Here is a 12829-nt window from a genome sequence, read left to right as displayed (position 1 = left end):
GATAAACAGGACAGACTCATGTTACATGCAGACAGAACACTCAGGAGTGGTAACAACATATAGGGGCTTAATTACAAGAAACTGATGCATCTGTATAAAAGCCTCAGTTTCCCTGCGCCTGTGTGCGAAACCCATGCGCCTCCATGGATGCGCCGTATTTATAATACGGCACACCATGGCGCATGGATTGACAGATGCGTCAGAAAGTTTGGCACATCTGTTGGCGCAAAAGTCACGCAAGCACGACTCAACTCCAGCAATACATGGGGAGGCCTATTCCTAATACACTGCGTCACTCCTTACGCCTGCTCCAAGCAGGCATAGGGTTTTGACACAGTCCTAGAAGTGGCGTAGTGAAATCTTGTAGATTTCACTGTATCACTTCTGTGAGGCTTTCCCGCTTGGGAACGCCCACCCTACATACATTATACCTGACGCAGGAATAATGTGGCGCAAGGTTTTACAAGGTGACGCCTTAGTGACATGTTTTAGCATGTTTAATTAAGCTTTTTTAGTCGCCTTACAAACAAGTAGTGGGTGTTGCATGGTTACACAGGCCCTGGGCACTGAACACTACAATTTTACATGTTCACGTTTAAAGTTGACATCCTTTTTAAACGATGACTTTTAACACACATTTGCTTGTGCATCCGTATGGGATAATGTTCTCAGAAATAGGTTTGCTTTCACTTCTTCGTAGGAATATTATCAGGCCCTTGAACATTCTGTACATTGACTAAGTTTACTGCGCAAAATGTTGTTGTTTGTTGTTGTCTGTTTGGCGACAGCCCTGCAAAAGTAGAATAAACAGTAACAGCCAGACTAGATCTCTGGCATAAAGAGTATGTGTGAAGATTATTATAAAAACTCTCTCAGCCCTTTGTTTGGGGAAAGGAACATTTTGCTGGCACTGTCGAGGCCGTACCAAGTCGGAATTCCAGCACAGTTGAATCATGTCACCATTCTGAGAAGGACGGTGGCTTCTTCTATGCCAGAGATCGGCTTATAGATGGTACATACCCTCAGGTAAGGGGGAGTTAGACCATTCTCGAATATTCTGGTGGATCCACACACCCTATGCATATTAGGATGGGAAGCGCTAGGTAGGAGAATAGACGCCGTTATATGTATTCATATAATCAATGTAACAGCACAATGGTTGAACAGTTTATTTCCTGTAACATTCTTGTAATGCTGATTACTCTGTTTTGTTTCCTTCTATCAATCATTGCAGCACACGTATTTTACACAAGAATCTTATTGCTTCAATAAATGTTTGAAATGCCAATATGAGTATTTCTTGTGTCTCCCTTTGGACATGCCTAAGTCATTAACAAAAAGGTAGAATCTGTTTCCATGATTATTTTATCAGTCAGGGTTGTCATGTTCTCAGGTTGCACATACCATCCAGTACCTTGTAAGGTTTAGAGGTTCAGATTGTGCAATCTGAGCTAGCCAGGACTATGGTCAGCATATCCTGATGGTGTGCATGGACTCAGTCCTGCACAGTTCTGATGATTATGTTGTTCGAACAAACAGTTTTACTGAAATAGTATAAGCCATACAACATTCTGGGCTCACACAACACCAGCAGCGGTCGCTGGTGCAAGTCGGGCTTTTTTGAGTATACATGGGTTCAGTAAGAAATCAAAGAAAACACTCTGCCTAAGGAATTCTTTATATAGTGCAATACGTCACTATATATTCAAAACAGTCCTAAGTAGGGTACCTTTCACATTAATATAACAAAAAGCTTGTGAGTTAGAAATATCATATTTAATTAAGTTATTTGATCACCATAGTAGAAAAAATATATGTTATGTTATGCGGTTTTATATAGCACACAGCTGCCCCGGCGAACGGGCATCCCATCACTGAAGCAGAAACTGCAGAACAATAGACGAACAGAAGCAGCCTACAGTGGAAGAAAGAGGTGCGTTTTGATCGCTTTACGGAATGCCAGGTAGATTTTCATGCTGCGAATGGCGATGGGGAGCACATTCCAGTGTCAGACCCTCGTTTGGGTCACACCTTCTTCAGGGCGACAATTCGTGTGCAAGCAAAGGCAATAAGGAGTGCCTGGATTAGGATGCCAGGACGGTGGCCCAGTCGTAGACAGATAGGCAATCTATTAAGATAAAAGGTACGCAATGGCTCCAAAAGTAAGGCCAGCAAGGTGGATTTATCCAAAGGATAATGGGCACAGCCGATTGTTCAAGAGGACAGGAACACCACACGGAGCAGGTTTTGATAAGAAGCGTGATAGGGGACCCAATATGGTAACACTAGCTGCTTACAGAGTGGATCATCAGGTCGAATGAGCCATCCAGACAGGATAACCTCGTCTCGCAGCCGGGACGCCAAGCACTCTAAGTGGGTTCAGTACCAATTGTGGAACATCTTGAAATAAGAGACCTTTATTCTAGCTTCCCTTAGAGCTCAGTTGTGGTGCTCCACAATGTTTGTCAAGTCCTCATTTTTGTATCTCACCACTAGTCTTGTCTGTCACAGTGTTTTAGTCTCTGTGCAAATGGTGGAGGAATGGGATGAGTCTATGAGGATCAGATACAGGTAAGTAACTGTAACTCTTGATTTACCCTACATAATCAAATATTTCTGTATCAGTGAGTCATGTAATAGGATGGGGTCGAGCTCTAACCAACTTCTCAAGCAGTGGTGCAACTGACGGTTGTTAGACCTGACATAATTAGCATGGTATTCCCCCACATTTTTTGCCTTCACTCCTCCTGTTTTGCTGAATTTGTTTTTGTTGGTACTAGAAGTCTGTGCACTTTACCACTGCTAAGCATTGCTAAAGTGCTTTCTTCTTCAAACACAGTACAATTGGCTTACACCTAATTGGCTCATTTATTTTATTTGTAAATCCCTAGTAAATGGTACTACATGTATCCAGGGCCTGTCAATTAAATACTACTAGTGGCCATGAAGCACTCACTCTGCCACCCACGGGCCTTTCAAAACATGTCTCCGGCCTGCCACTGCAGTCTGTAGTGCAGTCTTAACCTACCTTTAGACCTGGCACAATAAACCTTTTGTGATGCCTAAACCTTCCTTTTTAATACATAGAAGTCACCCACAAAGTAGGCCCTAAAGGCACATAGGGCAGGGTGCAGTGTATTTAGAAAGTAGGACATGTGTACTCAAGTTTTCCATGTCCTGTACTGGGTTACCTTAGCAGATTTAATAAGTGATAACTTTGGATTTTAGGTCAAAATTCCGAGAATGCCACTTTAAAAAAGTTAAAATTTTCTTCCTCTAACTATTTGCGCCTTCTGACATCCTGGCTCACATGACTTTGAATGACTCCGCTATTGGGGTTTGCTTATTCCTCCCAGACAGTGACAGAAAGGGAATTAGGTGTGGGAATCCTGCCAGGATGGCTGGGTGCAGAGCTGTGCCCTTCCCCACTTGCACTTCAAAGGGCTTGCCTCCAGAGAAGACCTTTCCAGAACCAGATGGGGTAGTGCAGGGGTGTTCCCCCAGACAAAAAGGCTGGCATCAGGTATACATTTTGGACCTAGAGAGCCACTCATGAGCACACTCCTGGACCTATGGACATTATAGAAGGACTGCCCTGCTGCCAGAATACTGCTCTGCTGCTTGAGGACTGCCTTGCTGTCTGAAAAGGATGACTAGACCTGCATACCTTCATCCCAGGCTATCCAGAGTGACTCCAAGGGTGAGTTGGCCGACCTCCTGTATGAGCTATGTAAACATAGCAAGCTCCAGAGGCGTCCCTGCAACTGATCAGTTGACCTGTTGCATCTGGCCCTGTCTGAGCCCTGCTGGCTTCTGCTCAAGTGAGTTTCTGATCCCCAAGAGGTGACCCTGAGGTCCTGGGCCTTTGGCTGGCATCAGTCTGAGCTCTTCTCAAGAAGATAAGGTGAAATTCTGAAGTTTGGGCTCTTGGCGAGCTGTTCATCTTGTACTGAGACTTTGCCACCCGCAACTACCATCAAGACGAAGCTCCGGCGAAAACTTGCTGTTCATGCTACAGTAACTGCCAGTGACGACTGGCAACAGAAGATCTATACTTTGCGCTACAGCAACAACAGTATGCAGTGACCACCAACCTGAAGCACCTGCTATGACCATCTGTGATGCCCAACCGGCTCTTGGCGCTACAGTGATGACAGTCTGCGCCACCCGGCCTGCTGTTCGCACTATAGCAATGATCATTTGCTACACTCTCCATGCTCCTTGCGGCCTCCTCCATTGCGAACAAAACAGTTCACTCAAGACTTTGAGATGGTAACTTTTTCAGCGAGTCTAACCTGGTCCCTGTATCCGACCTGCGCTCCATAATGGTCGGCCTGAACTTACGACTTTCCCCTGGTCTAGTATGTGGCATTTTTGTGCTTTTAGGTGCTATATTTACTTTGAAATTTCATTTCTTTGGTTATACTTATTGGATTTTTGTTGTTTCAGTATCATTTTATTTATTAAAATGTACCCTTTTTTTCTAAATTAGTTTGGAATTTTTGTGTGTTGTGTTTTCACTTTATTTCTGTTTTGATTGCTGCTTAAGTACTGTACACATTGCCTATAACTTAAGCCTGACTGCTTTGTGCCAAGCTACCAGCACAGGTTAACTTATTAACTTCTGTGGTTCATTCTGACAAGATTTGTGGTTCTTGTCTGGGTGGGGCTTCCACCCCCCTCAACCAATAACTCCAGTGTTGTGAGTGGGGTGTGGTTTAATTTGGTCAAAGTGCGATAAAACGCTTAAAGGTCCCTTTCTCATACAGTTCACCTATTATCCGGATCCCGCAATTGTCTCATGTTTTCCATCTAACTGTCTTTTGCCCAATCCTAATATCCATGTTGAACCATAATGGTGCTTCCCTGTGCTTATTCCTGTCAATTCCTATAAATTTGTGAGTCTCTCCATGATTGCCACATCGCCTTTATCGATGGCTAGCATATGCCAGCATCAAAAGGTTTTTTATAGTATAGTATCCATACTCTTGTGCTATTGAGGATTCTATAGGTACCTTTATTGCTTGTTCTGTGCTGTCCATCAATATGTACACCAGTTGTGATAAATTGTGTGATAGGTAGTACAGATATATGTCGGGCAGCCTAAGCCCTCCCATTCTTGTGTCCATGCAGAGTTTCTGGGGTTTCCTGCCCGCTCATATGAACACTTGCTTAGCGCACAGAGTAGGCCTTTGAGTAAGGCGGTCGGCACCGTGGCAAAGAATTAGTGAAACCATTGGGCCGTCACCATCTTCACAGCCTGGACCCAGCCGTGTAATGAAAGCTGAAGAGTGGACCAGCGGAAGAAGTCACTAACAATTCTTGCCATCAGTGGCTGCATGATGTCTAACCCATATTTTCCAGCCCCTTATTGAATAGAACAGTCAGGTATTTTAGATTAGATGATATCCATGTGAAGCCATGGTCATCTCTGCACCTCTGAATGACCATTACATGATAGGGAGGACTTTGCTCTTGTTTCAATTAATCTAGTATCCAGAGACTACAGTAAAGGCTTCAATTAGGGATACGAGGGCAGTATTGAGGCATATGGATCACTAAGCGTCAGGAGTATACCATCTGCATATAGCATGTTCTTGACTTGACCTCCCAGGGTAGCTGTGCCCTTTATGTGGTTATTCTGCATGATGGCTGCAGCCAATGGCTCTAGTGCCTGCAAGATTAATAGAATGGATGACAGCATTTCCTGCGAGGACCCTCTATGTATTTCAAAGATCTGCTACATATACACTCCCACAGTCAATCTGGGCAGCGAGTCTAGTGTACAGCCATTTACACCTTCTGCAAAATGTCTTGGCCTGTGCTTTCTTTTTCCAACGTTCAGAATTGATATTCCAACTAGACACTGCCAAAATCCTTATCTGCTTCTAGAAATAATATGATCTTTTCATCCAAGTTCGCTCTCACCTTCCAGAGAACATTCACCAGCGTGTGTATGTAGTTTCTAGACAAAAATCCTGATACAAAGCCTACTTGTGAGTCATGAATACAGTTTGCAAGACTTTCTTGAGCCGGATCGCTAATACTTTTGCTAACACTTTCATGTCGGAATTAAGCAATGACAAGAGTTTGTTGCTCTGGCATTGAGTGGAGTCTTTGCCCGCCTTTAGTAAGAGGTTTATAATAGCCTTATTGTATTCCCCCAACCCTGAAGCCCTTCTCTGTCTTCAGCATCTTTGAAGACTTTGTAGACTAAAGGTACCACTATCTGCTTACTTACTTTGTAGAATTTAGTGGGTAACCCATAGTCCCCTAGGGCTTTGTTGTTAGGTACCCTCCAGCATTCGTTGCTCCCCTGCCGTGCAGCTCCACCTGGTAGCTGTTGCCCCCACTGCGCTCCAGTCCTCGAGTTCGAGGCCCTCCTCCACCCGCAGGCTCCTGCCTGTGCCTCATTCTTGGTGGTCCAGTGGTGAGTCCTGTCTCTGCTTTCCTGTCTTTTCATTTTTCTGTATTTCTCTTTCTTCTGTGCCTTTTTCTTTGCCTCTTTGCTTCCTGACCCTGCCGCTGCTTGAGCTCTGCGGCCCGCCACCTTTCAGCGCTACTTCCCGCCTCCCAGCTGACTAGCCCCTACCACTACGTAATAGCGGCCGTGCCGCCGGCGCGCCAAAGGCAAGCCCGTCTGGACCGTGCCCAGCGCTAATGTCCCTGGTCCCTGCGCCTTTCACCTCAATGACACCAGCATCCTCTACACCCTCAACGCCGGACGCTCAACTGCCTACCAACCGCGTAAACAAATGACACCCAAGAACCATTCGGTTGCTGCAACTGCACTCTCTCCTGCCTTCGCACACCAGACCCGCCAACCGCACGCCTCCCAAGAACTGTACTCAACCACCACAGCTGCATCTTACTCAAAACATGCTCCCTCAACAAAAACACTGTGGAAATCTTGGTCCCTCCTATGTTGCCTTATTCATAGAAACCTGGATGAACCCCACCTCTGCACCAGATATCTCCACCGCCATCCCCGACTGATGCAAAATCATCCACAAAGACCGCGCCAACCAACCAGGAGGAGGCATCGCCCTCGACACAAAAACACCCTACGCCTCACAACTAGCTCCGACGACCACTCACTAGACATGGAGCAGCTCCACTTGCAGATCCAGACCAACCTGACCTTCACCCTCATCTACAGACCCCTCGGACCTCGCCCCCCCTTTCAGCGAATCCATAGCCGACTTCATTACACACCACAACCTCCCCTCAACAAACTACATCCTCGTCAGCGACCTGAATTTCCACCTGGACAACCTCAGCAACCCCAACACCTCAGCCCTACAGGAGAACCTCGCCACCATGAGACTCAAACAACTGGTCACCTCCCCAACGCACTCAGCAGGACACACGCTCAACCCGTAAGCAGCAACATCTCCTTCAGCCACACCTCTGAACTCCAGTGGACTCACCACCGCTGTGTCCACTTCTCCTTCACTAAACCCACCACGCCCACCGCTACCTGCGCAGAATATGAAACAAGGTCTCTGAAGACCAACTCGCCTCCGCAAGACACCAACACTGACTTCCGCAGACACCAACACATCAGCACACAACCTTCACCTATGGATCTCCGACTGCGCCAAGAAACTGGGCCTCCTCAGGAAACTCTCCATCAAACAGCCAGCCGAGAAAGCCAGCTGGTTCTGCTCTGCCCTCCAAGAGTCCAGGCGCACCGGCAGACGACTCGAGAGAGGATGTAGGAGCAGCAAGACCCCAGCCGACCATGCAGCCTTCAAAAACGCCATCACCTCGCACAACAACCTCATCAGAGCCACAAAGAAAACTGCCCTTCAGGAACGTATCAACGACAGCAAATAACTTTTCACCGTGATCAAAGATTTCACCAAACCCAGCACGGATGCCACAGACATCCCCCCTCCCAATCTCTCTGTGACAACCTCGCCACCTTCTTCCACTGCAAGATCACAGACATCTACGACAGCTTCACAACACAGGACCCACCCACCTCACCCCCAACCACTGCACCCAATTTCTCCAGATCCCAGCTGACCCTGCTCAACTGGACGACCCTCACCACTGACTAAACCTTACAGATCATGAAGACCATTCACTCTTGAGCAGCCCCAGGCCCCTGCTCCCCCTGCATCTTCAAATGAGCAGCGCCCTCGAACTCTGCCACACCATCTAATGCTTCATCATGTCTGCCACCTTCCCTGAAGACTTGAAACACCCAGAGATCAACCCCCTGCTGAAAAAACCCTCTGCCGACCCGACGGACCTCAAGAATTGCAGACCCACCTCTCCGCTCCCTTCCCATCCAAAGTCATAGAGAAGGCCATCAACGCCCAACTCCCCAAATTTATCAACAAAACCACAACTTGGACACCTCCCAGTCAGGCTTCAGAAGCAACCACAGCACCGAGACTGCACTCCTCGCCACAAAAGACGACATCTTAAATCTTCTCGACCGAAGCAAAACCGCAGCCCTCATCCTCCTGGACCTCTCTGCCACTTTCAACACTGTCTCCCAGCACTTCCTCTGCGCAAGACTCTACGACGATGGCATCCGCGGCAGACCCCTAGAGTGGATCCTCCCCTGCCTCACTGGCCAAACCTAGAGTGTCAGGCTCCCACCGTTCTCCTCAGAACCTACAGAGATCAGCTGTGGAGTCCCTCACAGCTCCTTCCTGAGCCCCACCCACTGCATCATCTACATGGCCCTGCTGGCAGCCATCGTCTGAAACCACAGACTAAACGTTGTCTCCCACGCCGACGACACCCAGTTGGTTTTCTCCCTCACTGACAAACCTACAGCCACAAAGAACAAGTTCCACAATGGGATGAAGGCAGTTACCACCTGGATGAAGGACAGCTGCCTCAAACTCAACTTTGAGGCAGGATTGATTGATTTAAGGTATATTTGAAATAGCATCGGTAATCTCCTCTTCCATTATTTCTCCCTCAAGTAACTGCCTTCCGTCTTCTGAAAAGATGGGGAGGTGTACATGTCTAGAAAAGAGGGTTAATTCCAGGGTTATCGAGCACATCCAGGTCATATAAATCACCCAGAAAATGGGCAAAGGCATTCGCTATCTCTAATGGAGGGTTGGTCAACACTTCATTCCGATACCTAATGACTGGCATAGGGAGACGGTCTTCACGCTGGCGAAGTTGTGCTGACAAAAGTTTACGCACTTCTTCCCCTTGCTCATAATAAGGCTTTCCTGTTTTCAGTTTCTATTTTTGGTACATTCTGGTGGGGTTTTTTCAGTGTTTTCAAGTTATTTCAAATACCTTAAAAAAACAGTGGTTATCAGTGGTTACACATTTTCACGCCATTAAAAACAACAGAAACAGTGTTTTTCCGGTGTTTATAGAACGTTTTGCTTTTATTATTTCTTGCTTTCTACACTGATGGTATATAGACAGTGTATGTACAGTGTATACAAGGTCCAAATAATTTTTGCAAATCAAACTTATTGTAGTACACCATGCAATATTCTTCAGTGAGTCTTTAGTCATGTGCGCTCGCTCCTTCTCATGTAAACTTTTTTCTGTTAAAAGGCCCTCTCCACATTATCACTTGAGACAGGCAACGCCAAAACAGCCAGTACACAATTTGCTAACTCTGCCCACTGACGTAGCTTTCCATGCCAATACTGGTGCACTTGAAGATTGCAATTCTCTGGGCAGGTTCTGTAACATTTGCGTTAAACTGGGCGCTTATACCCTCAGAGTTATTGAAGCTGTCAAAAATGAAGCAGCACGTTTGAAACTATGGAGAAGACTCCCTTTATGGAAGGGATCTAGAACTTGTACAGAGTACCACAGTGAGGTTTCATTGAATTCAAATGCCATGGTTGGTGAAGGGACATTTCTATGCATCATTACAAGCCATTTCTCATACATTGTAAAATAAAAGCTCCTGAATTGCTCTTCAACATTGTGTTGCTTACCAAGTGGAAAACACTCTAACATGGAACATGTTGCAGTGCCAAATTCACAAAAGGTGTCTCCGAGCCTACCCTCAATGAGATGTTTAACATCTACACTAAGTATGCTGAACACATGGCAGACAAGAGTGCTTTCAGACTCTAATTTTTTATCATGTCCACTACAGCAGTTATGTTTTCCTGTAAAAATCTAAGAATGCAGTAGAGTTTTCTTTTCTTTTCACATCACTATCAATATGTGACCAAAAATCCTCATATTTCTTGCCTTTGGCATCATTACTCATCAAAAAGTCTGTAAACGGTTGACACATGGATAATATAGCATTCACAGCCCCTTGGACTGAGAACCATCAGCTAAGTGTAAGTGACACAGTTGGGATGACTCTTTTTGTGATGCCACACAAAGCACAAAATGAGAAATATTTGTGTTTTAGTTAACAAAACAGTGCATCAAAATGGACTAAAAAGTCAAAAGCATTCTTCGTTAACTCTGAAGATTGTAAGGATACCATCTAACAAGTGGCAAGGATCTCTTACAGGAAAGCACTGCAGCTCAGGTCATCAAACAACTTTTTCATATACGTAGCTGTATCACTGCAAATACAAACAATATAATTCCAATCTTTGGTGAACTTGGAAAGAACCTTTTTGCAGCAGCATTTCAAGTGACACTGCGTTCCATGTTTTCCAAAAATCTGGTGTCATGTTTTCACCACTATCCCAGATGCTTGGTGATAGCATTCTTTTCACATATACTTGTCACTATAACTTGCATTGAATGTTTAAAGCCTGAGGTTTTGGCAATTCACCTACTATCAATACTAACTCACTAGAAAATGGGGGTTGATGTATCAAGGGTTTTTACCCATTCTCTGTGGGTAAATGTGATGGCACATATTGGGAAAGATTCTTATGAAACCGGCCATTATACCTATCAATGAAAGAATCAAACGCAGCCAAAATATCACATATGATTTTGATATTTCCTGATTCTATACAGTTTATAAAATAATTAAATAACACCTAAAACATGCTTCTAAATCCTGCAACTTTAGACCAAAGACCACAAAACTGAAAAAAGCAAAAGGGAGAAGAAATAATATTTTAGTGGCATCCCTAAACAACAAAACTCAAGCAGAATAATGTTAGCCCTGTCTTTCTTGCTGCTACCTTGTATAACAAAGTTACATTGTTTTGGGCCCTTCAGGAAGGAAAAAAAGGAGTCTTTCACTCTTGTTTTCCTTTCTTTTAATGACATTTAGTATGTGGTTGTGCAGGTGTTTTTTCAGTGTTTATATATTTACACTGGTGAGGGCTATTTTCCTCTCGTTGGAGTTTTATCAGTTATTATAGGTTTAAACCTAAAACCGGACAGCCTACTCATAATGCTGCCTTTCAAGTGTAGCAGGTGGTATTCTGTTTGTGATGTAGAGAGAACATTCAGGTTAAAATTTGTTTCTCAAGCCAGTGCAGGAGTTGGAGAGTGAGGCACTTAGAGTATTGCTTCATCAGCATCTAGATTTCGAACTCCAACTGTTGTGATTCAAGTGGCATTCTTTTCCGTAGGCCAGAGTCCATTATCAACACTCCCCCTATGGTGGCTTCACCTGCAGCTCATCGGACTTGGGCTGATGATACCTTTGCCTCATTTTAAGTCAGATAGTGGCATTGATGGGCTGGTAATTTTTGTCTGCTGTCATCCCGTGGTGTGACATATTAAGCCACCAGCGCTTACTGGGCGACTTACATAGCCAGATTTCAGCTCCAGCTGCACTGGTCTATGATCTGCTATAACTCCTTCCACTATCCTACAGTTTCCTATCCCAGTTATGGCTTCATGGTTTAGGAGAAAATGATCAATCTTGGAGCATGTCTCGTGTACACACAAGATGAAAGTGTATTCTTTGTCTTTTGGATGTTTCAGGTGGGAGAGGTTGGTTAGTCCATGATCTGTCATGACATCTATTAGACTGCCCGGTCCTTAGAGTTGGATTTATTGTACATGCCTGGCCAGTCTATATAAGGATTGAGGGCTATTTTCCAATCCCCACCCCCACTATGCTCACACGTGCAAATTCAGTGAAAAGTCTTGATAGGGAGGAGAAGAAATCTGCCTTGTTATTGTGGTGGCCTATATGGACCTCCCACTATTCTTGTTTCCATCAACTTATTTGGGCCAAGACATATGCTACCCCCCACCTCCATTCATGCTTTCCGTACTGTGCTTTGTAGGGACTTCTTAAATAGAATTGCAACGCCTTATTTCTTGGGAGACGTTGTCTCAGTCTGTACCTCAGCAAAGCCTCCTGATCCGCCAGTGTAACTGCCACTAATAACCCTCTACTCAGTCTCTTTATAATTTGTCTGATTACTCCCATAGCCTGAGGAGGTGGGGACTTACCTGTGGTCAAAGTCCCAAACAGGTTTTCTGCCCACATAATTAATGTTGGGCGTCACTCATGGGGGTACAATACAATATAGAACAAATAGCAAAGACAAAGTTAGAAGCAAAATAGAGATCTCCACACAAGTCAAACTTGTCCTCTCTGTTCCCTCAGTGCCTATCAATCCGCTAAGGCTATCCAAGTGTATGGTCCCTGGGTACCATTTGCAGCAAAGTTCACATTGTTCCTCCCGTACTGTTGACAGTAGTTAAGGCATCTATCACAACGGCCTTACATATAGTGTGGCCTGAATCACTACAGTCCCCCTAGAAGAGGGGTTATTTCAGTACTGTCACTCTTTCATGATGCCACTTTACAGCGTAAAAGGACAGACTTTACTAGGTTTTCTTCTGCAACTGCTATTGCAGCCTCAGCACCTTGACTGCGCGACCGAACTAGCCTTGAAACCCTCAGTGGGAAGCGGGACTGGTCTATTTCTCTGAAGGGAGC

This window comes from Triturus cristatus, chromosome 1_2 (genome assembly GCF_964204655.1).
Source record: "Triturus cristatus chromosome 1_2, aTriCri1.1, whole genome shotgun sequence".
NCBI lineage: Eukaryota > Metazoa > Chordata > Amphibia > Caudata > Salamandridae > Triturus > Triturus cristatus.
Note: the sequence above shows the minus strand (reverse complement) of the source record.